This window comes from Podarcis muralis, chromosome Z (assembly GCF_964188315.1).
Source record: "Podarcis muralis chromosome Z, rPodMur119.hap1.1, whole genome shotgun sequence".
Classification (NCBI taxonomy): domain Eukaryota; kingdom Metazoa; phylum Chordata; class Lepidosauria; order Squamata; family Lacertidae; genus Podarcis; species Podarcis muralis.
In genome coordinates this window covers 43,999,770-44,007,617 of record NC_135673.1, presented here as the reverse complement: position 1 = coordinate 44,007,617, position 7,848 = coordinate 43,999,770, and the positions used below count along the sequence as shown (strand labels likewise).

The window sequence follows — 7,848 nt, the reverse complement described above, 5'->3', positions numbered from 1 at the left end:
TACTCCTAACCCTAACCCTACTCCTTACGCTAACCCTAACTCTAATGCTAACCCTTAAACCTTAACCCTTAACTAGAACTACAATTCCCAGAGCTCCCTGGCAAGAAGGGAACCCTAACCCTACCCCTGACGCTAACCCTAACTCTAACCCTTAACTAGAGCTACAATTCCCAGAGTTCCCTCACAAGGAGGGAACCCTACCCCTACCCCTTAGCTCTTAACCGGAGCAACAATTCCCAGAGTTTCCTGGCAAGTAGAGAACCCTACCCCTACCCCTGACGCTGACCCTAACTCTAATGCTAACCCTTAACTAGAGCTACAATTCCCAGAGTTCCCTCATAAGGAGGGAACCCTACCCCTCCCCCTCCCCCTCCCCTACCCCTTAAACCATAACCAGAGCTACAATTCCCAGAGTTCCCTCACAAGGAGGGAACCCTTCCCCTACCTACCCCTACCCCCTACCCCTACCCTAACACTAACCCCCCTAGCAACTCTCTGTCCCCTTAACCACCTACAGTTCCCAGAATCCCTGAGGGGAAGCCATTCCTGTTCAAAGCGTCTTCATAGGACTTCCAATGGTGCGCCTAATGTGGCCTAATGTTTCCTCCCTCATTTTCTTCTCTCTCCCCACTGCCCCATCACTTGCAATGCAGCAGATGTCCGCCTGCAGTCTCCCTTCAAAGCTCCTTCTCTCAGGTCTGGCCACAGCCTTGTCCATTGCTCACTGCCAGTTTTTCACGTTCATTTCTCCGATGTAAATAGGGACGTCCTGCGGTTCTCTTCATGACTTTGAAGGCTGGACTTGGGGAAACCCTCACCGGCTCCAGACATCCCTGTAAGGCAAAGGCAACCAGGTGAGTGGGATGGCCCCCATCCGCAGCATCGCCCCCGACTCCTCCTCTGTTTGGCTGCCTGTTCACAAACAAGGCTTCCAAACCAGTTTGCATCCATCTCAGCCAGCGTAGCCTCACAGCATCCACTAGTCTCAATGCAAACTCTTCCGACAACCACCCACCAGCTGCAGCCTCGCCAGGTCCATTGCCAGACATCAACCAGCTTCAGAGCTGAATATCAGTCGCCTTCAAGTAGCGATCCCACCAGCAAGTAAACTTTGTACTTGCCTTCTCCTTGCTCCACAGCATCCCAGCACCGGGTGATTGCCCCCTTCCGCTTGCCAGATTCTCGCCACGGGGCAGGAGACCACCAGGGCTTAGTGCCAGCGAGCTGCCCATTTCTCTCTGGGGAAGGCAACTGCCCAGGCTTGCGCCTTGGCCCACATTTATACCCGCTCAGCTGCCAAAGGTTTTTGTGACATCCCAGTCAACCCACCAACAATGGCAGCAGCTGGGGAGACACCACCCCCACCCTGTCCTCACAATGGTGAGCACAGCTAAGCTGCCAAAAAAACACACACACACCAAGTTGTGCCTTATCTGTGAAGGCCACACAGGAAACCCAAAGGGGGCAGAAAGGGGACATTTTTCAGCCTAGTGGTTGCATTTCCCTCCACACAACACCTTTGAACCTGGAAGTAGTATGAAGCCATCACTTGACACATTGCTGAGTTCACATGGCACCCACTTGGCTGTTACCTTTTTTAGGATTGAAGTTGTTGAGGTTTTCTTTAGGAGTTTACCACAGGAAATAAACTGCCACAGGCGCCAGATTACACCGATCGGCGGGCCAAATTAGGCCCCTGAAACGGACTTTGGACATGCCTTCTGTATGTTTTTCTTCTTCTTACAATGATGTACTCCTTGCTGTCTGCCTCTTGTCATGTTTCTCTGCCTGGCTGGGACAAAAATAGTAACCCAGAGCCTTGGAACAAGCTGGGACCCCATGAACTGTACAATGTGTGGTACAAAATACTTAACTAGGGTTATGATGCTGGTTATCTTATAGGCTAGGGATGGGGAGCCTGGTGTCCATCAGAGATTGTTGGGACTCCAACTTCCATCAGCCCCATCCCTAATATCTAAGGATGAAGGGTAAATAATAATAATAATAACAATGGCCATCTGGTGGGAGAAATAATAAGCTTCAGCTTTGGAAGGCCTGGGGTATGTGATCACTGCATTTTGGGGTTGAACTAGCTGACCCTCAGGTCCCTTTTCTGATTCTTCAATCTCCTCTCCAGTTCAATCTTCTAAACTCTGACTGAATAAGCATGATAGATCCCTGAGTTTCTGCCACTGACTCGTTATTTTCCCTGCAAATTTTTTTTAAGCCCATTAAAGTTGAATGATCAGAGATCTTTCCTTCCATTGAAGCAAAGGGCAGCTTATTTCCTGGGGTAAAATCCTAAAAGAACCTCAGCAACTTCAATCCTAAATAAAAGTTTAATAACTTTGGTTGGCCGTTTGGTTGGCCCTCGCGGCCCTTCACTTCATCAAATCTGGCCCTCTTTGAAAAAAGTTTGGACACCACTTGAGTAGTTCCTCAGTTCTCACCAATACATATTGCTGGAAGGAGGCACTACAAGCTACTATCTGTTGTGTCCAGTCAACTCAATAGTCTATTGATAAATAAATCCCCAGAATTTGGTATAACCCTAGTGACTATACTCCAGGATTTTCTGTAATATCAAAAGTAGCACTTTGGACCAGAGGTGGGGAACATCACCAGGCATCTCTGTCTGGTCATGGGAACTCTTCCCATGCCAAACCCTTCACTTGCCTGCCTTATAATCTGAGTCTTGCTTGACTCAGAATGTGCACTTGAACTCAGGCCAGGCTTCTTGCTTGTATGGATGGAGGGTAGAGAGATAAATATGTATGTATGCAGAAACTTGCTTATGGTACAAAGGTTGTTGTGTTGGTGATTGTTGTTGTCATCGTCATCAACATTATCATTTTGTTTATTTCACTTATGAATCACTTCCCTGAGGTAGTTCTCTTGCATCTGTTGCTCTACCTCCCTGACCACTATTGTCATGTGGTACCTGGAAGGTTGTCAGGAACAGAACGTGCTCCTTGGGGTGAACAAGGTTCCCTACTATTATACTCCGTTTCTGCCAACCAAACTACTGCTGTTGACAGGAAATGCACCCCACAAAAAAGGGAAGAGGCTACGCTCTATTACAATACTAGCAATAATTATATAAAGTTATTGCAAGCACACTTACATGAAGTAATTCAGCTTGTCATTGATATATCTCTTAACAGGACAGCAAAGCAAAACTTGGAGCAAACAGATATTAATGAAGCATTGAATCCATTTTAAATCAATTTACACATTAATGCACTGCTAAATATAAAACAATTCATCAAAGCCTGAAATAACTCCAATTTAAGAACATTTTTTTAAAAAAACAAACCCAACACTACTGACATATGCATCAGATTTGCCAATATGGTAACTGCAGGGTTAATCCAGTGGAATTTATCATAAATTTGCTTGATAAAATTTTCTTTTCATGAATGCTGATTAAAATGGGATTATGCCATGCAAGATAAAATTTATTGCTAGTATAATAAAAGTCTAAAAATGGCACGACAAGAAAGCCACGTCCTGAAGTGCACAATAGAGCTATTTCAAAATACAATGACACATTTCATTTTATGACATGTATATCCTGCCTTTCCTCCAAGGAGTTCAAGGTGTGGGTGCCCCCTTTCCATTTCATCCTCCTAAGAATAATTGTGTGGGTGAGGGCAGGCTGAGAGGTGTGACTGACCCTGTGGGATTCATGACCGAGTAGGGATGGAGGAGAAATTCAGTTCACATTCAGTGGTGCCTTTTGTGAATTTTTCACTGTCTGAAACAATCTGATTATGGAAATGCAGCCAACCTTCAAACTAACAGACTAGCACAACTTTTTCAATGCAGTTCTCCAACACACACACACACACACACACACACACACACACACACACATATATAAATATAAAATAATGCATAAATTGGGGTGGAAGTGAGTACAAAAATTAACATATTCATGAAGATAACATATAAAATGCATCATATTAAGAATAATTGCTTTAAAAATTGTACATTAATTAATACTGTATACAAAACATGTGCTTCCCAGTAGAAATGCTAATGAATTTTCATTTTTAAAAATACAACTTACTGCAGAAATCTGGAAAACTGAGTTTTAGACTGTAAAATCCTTAACTGAAATTGATAGATCTTTCCATTTCTATGACTGAGTGAGGATTTGAACTCAGGTCTCTAGAGATAACAATGAGGGGGTTTTTTTAGTTGTTGATTCTTAGGGATGGACAAGTCAATCAATTCCATATTTTCTCAGTTCTCTTTTTTGCAACCTTAAGTTTGATTTCTCAAATTTGCATGTATATTTGCTAAATAAAATAAAAAGTCCACATGAAAATGCGCAAACAATTGTTTCTGGGAGGATGAAACGGAGACTGGGCATACACACCACAAACTCTTTGGAGGAAAGGAAAGATATGCATGTTGTAAAATGAAATGTAGAGTTATATTTTTTAAATAGCAGTATTGTACACTTCAGAACTCAGATTTCTTGCCAAGCTGTTCTTAGAGTTTTATTATATGAGCCATGAAATTCCATTGGCATTTCTCCAAATATGCACATTCGGCATGTAACTTTGGCAGAGAGAAGGGTTGTGGTTCTGTGGTGGAGCATCTGCTCTGTTTGCAGAAGGTAGTCAGGTTCATGCCCTGCCTTCTTCAGTTAGGGCTGGGGAAAACCCATGTCTGAACATCTAGAGAGCTGCTGCTATTTAGGTAAACAATACTGAGCTAGAGGGACCAGTGGCCTGATCTGTAAATAGCTGCTTCCTGTTATATATCCTCAGGGCTGGTGCTATCAGACAGCCACTTTGGGTGCAGACCTCAGAGGGGTACAATGCTGACTTTTGAGGGACACTGTTTTATACAGATTAGTTTTTGTTATATCTTATAAATTTCTGATAATATTTTACTTTTATATTTTAAAGAATTTTTGAAGTAATTCATACATTAGAAATGTTTTCAATGTCTAGAGTGGTACCTTGGGTTACCGACGCTTCAGGTTACCGATGCTTCAGGTTACAGACTCCACTAACTCAGAAATAGTACCTTGGGTTAAGAACTTTGCTTCAGGATAAGAAAAGAAATCGTGCTCCGGTGGTGCGACGGCAGCAGGAGGCCCCATTAGCTAAAGTGGTGCTTCAGGTTAAGAACAGTTTGAGATTAAGACCTCTGGAACGAATTAAGTTCTTAACCCGAGGTACCACTGTATATGAAATAGATCATAGAACTGATCAGAGGTTATGTAATATCTATCTACATCAAGGGTAGTCAAGTTTTCTATACCTACCACCCACTAATCTTTCTTGATGGTAAAATTTCCTTACTGCCCACCAGTGCTCGATGGAAGGAGGATTCAGCTTGTGCCATAGAACCCCCCTGCCGCCCATCTAGAATCCTGAAACTCCCACTAGTGAGCAGTAGGAACCAGGTTGACAACCCCTGGTCTACATACACAAAAAGTGAAAATGCACTTAATTTAAAATCTTACAACAACATCTTAATCTTATTTAGAAAAAGTTTTTTTATGAGCTATGGCTAATCAGAAAGGGACCATCTGGAGCTCACTGTTGCAAACGAAAGGCAGAAAAAGCTAAGGAGCAGGCAAAGCAAGCGGTTTTCTTCCTGAAATAGCTTTGTACACAGAAAGCACTGAAGAACAAGAATATGTTTATGCTCTTGTTGAAACTAGCACTGAGGGAGTTGGATGTCACACTCCTACTACAAATGGTATAAACTTGAAGACCAAAGTTTTGCAAATTAGAGATATTTCTGGAAAGCTCACAGAGGAAAAAGAATATGTCAAGAAAAGTGAAAGTACTCTAAAGTCTGAAAAAGAACACAGTATTGTGCCTGACTTGAATTACAGTGACCCTGCTTACTGGCCTAACTTGTGCTATTATAATTTGTGACAGCTTGTCCACAGCAGGTTGCATTTCCCATAGATTCAAAAAACATTAAATGTTTTCCTATCTACTGCAAGAGGAGACTAGCAAATGATGAAGTATGCTGTCAATGGTTGATATAGTCAACCTCAAAAGATGTGTGTCTTTAAAAAAAAAGTTATTGATGTAAGTTGTTTGGGGCGGGGGGGGGAGGGAAGGTAAATCAACTCTGCAATAAACAGGTTAAAACAAAAACAGGAAGAACATTGGAAAAATTCCATCTTCATTTGAGAGGAATACTGACCATCAGGGCCATCCTTAGCATAAACAGCGCTGGGGAATGCAGGAATCTTTTCCCCATGACTCTGAGATTGATAATCTCATGCTCTAACAACTGAGGAGAGGAGACAGATGAGCATCTTTGCTTGTGCCCCGAATCAAGTCGACCCTTGTTTTGCCAGCAGAACTTTGCTCCCCAAACAGCAACAGACTGATTTCATTCAGGCAGGGGAGAAATAGCAGGAGTGAGTGTAGCAAAGGGGGAGGGAGGAAAGAGAGGGGGAAATGAAGTGTCATGAGGTCATAGGAAAGTACACAGTGGGGGAAGGGATAGCACTCTGCACATGTTCAGAGGAGACTTCTTTGCTCACATACAGCATTTCAAGATTGACGGAAAGGAAAGGAAAGGAAAAGGCATGGAAATAGGGATGAAAGTGAAAACATGAGTACAAAGAAGGCTGCAGAAGAGGAGTGGTTGGATGCTTCAGAATTGGGGGCATGTTAAAATGGGACTGAGTGGTTGCAATGGGGGGAGGGGAGATCCAGGAGGTTAACATGGGTGTCTGTGTGCAAAGGGAGAGCTTAAGTTCCTCCATCCTATGTTATATTCCAGCAGTCATTTCTTATACATATACAAGCTTATATTTGTAGCTGTAAGTGCTAGAACCTTACTTGGGTTTGTTTTATTTTAAATGAAAAACTCCCAGAACCAAATTTCCCAGTATTCATTCTCACTGCACTTTTTCAGTGATCACATGGAATCAAGGAACAGACAGAGACCTGTTCAGTCCAGACCAGATTCTCCTCTGAAGCTTTAGGAGAATGCTATTACCAGCATTTCAAGAAGGAAATTTGCCAGAATGCATACTCCCATTTTTCACAATCACTATAAAGAATATTTTCATGGAAATGTGTGCATAGTGTGGTGCTTTGTGGTACATTTGTTGTGGAGCTGGGATACAGTCGGGGGAAGAGGGGGTTATTGCAAGCAGCTGCAAAAGGGGAAGTGGGGGGGAGGGTGGTCAGGGGAGGGGTTTCTTATCCCAGTTTCTCACCCCAGGAGCATATGGTGAGCAGGGTTTGCTAGGGAGAAGGGTGCTAAGGCAGAGATAAGGTGTTGGGAGAGCCCTTGATCTTGGCATGGAAAGAAATTTGCAGCTGTCTGGCTGGAAGGGGGAGGGGGAAGGCTGCTTAGTTTGGAGATTGGGCTTTACAGCGAGTGGGGAAGGGGGAGGGAGGGGGACTAGAGAGCCGCTTTGCTGCAAGCTGGGGAGGGAGGGGAGATTGTTCATAAGAGGATTCACTTGGGCTGAAAAGGTTCCCCACCTCTGCCTTAGAAAAATAGTGAAGATGATCTCCAAAAGAATATATTAATAAATAAAAATCCCAATGGGCACAGCAGGGTGGGCAACCAACACAAGCAGCAGAGGAGCCCAGCACAACAAAAACAGCCCAAGGCATCGTGTCGGCGACTCAGCGAAGCTGGTGCCTTTTGGTGTAAGCAATGTGCGCTGGGCAGGCCTCTCCACAGCCCTACGCCAATCCCAGGCATGCAGAAGGGTGGAGCTGGCCGACCGCCTCAGCGCCTGGCTGGCTGGCTCACCCCCAAAGTCATGCACACAGAGCCAGTGTGGTGTAGTGGTTAAGAGCGGTAGTCTCGTAATCTGGGGAACCGGGTTTGTGTCTCTGC

At 44.0% G+C, this 7,848-nt stretch overlaps 1 long non-coding RNA gene across 1 annotated transcript; it reads left to right on the top strand.

The window, feature by feature from the left end:
* Positions 1–321: 321 nt before the first annotated feature.
* Positions 322–7,068, top strand: LOC114589562 (uncharacterized). The gene is made up of 2 exons (XR_003704695.2): positions 322–854; positions 6,907–7,068. It is a non-coding gene; the product is annotated as an uncharacterized LOC114589562 (long non-coding RNA).
* The last annotated feature ends 780 nt before the right edge of the window (positions 7,069–7,848 follow it).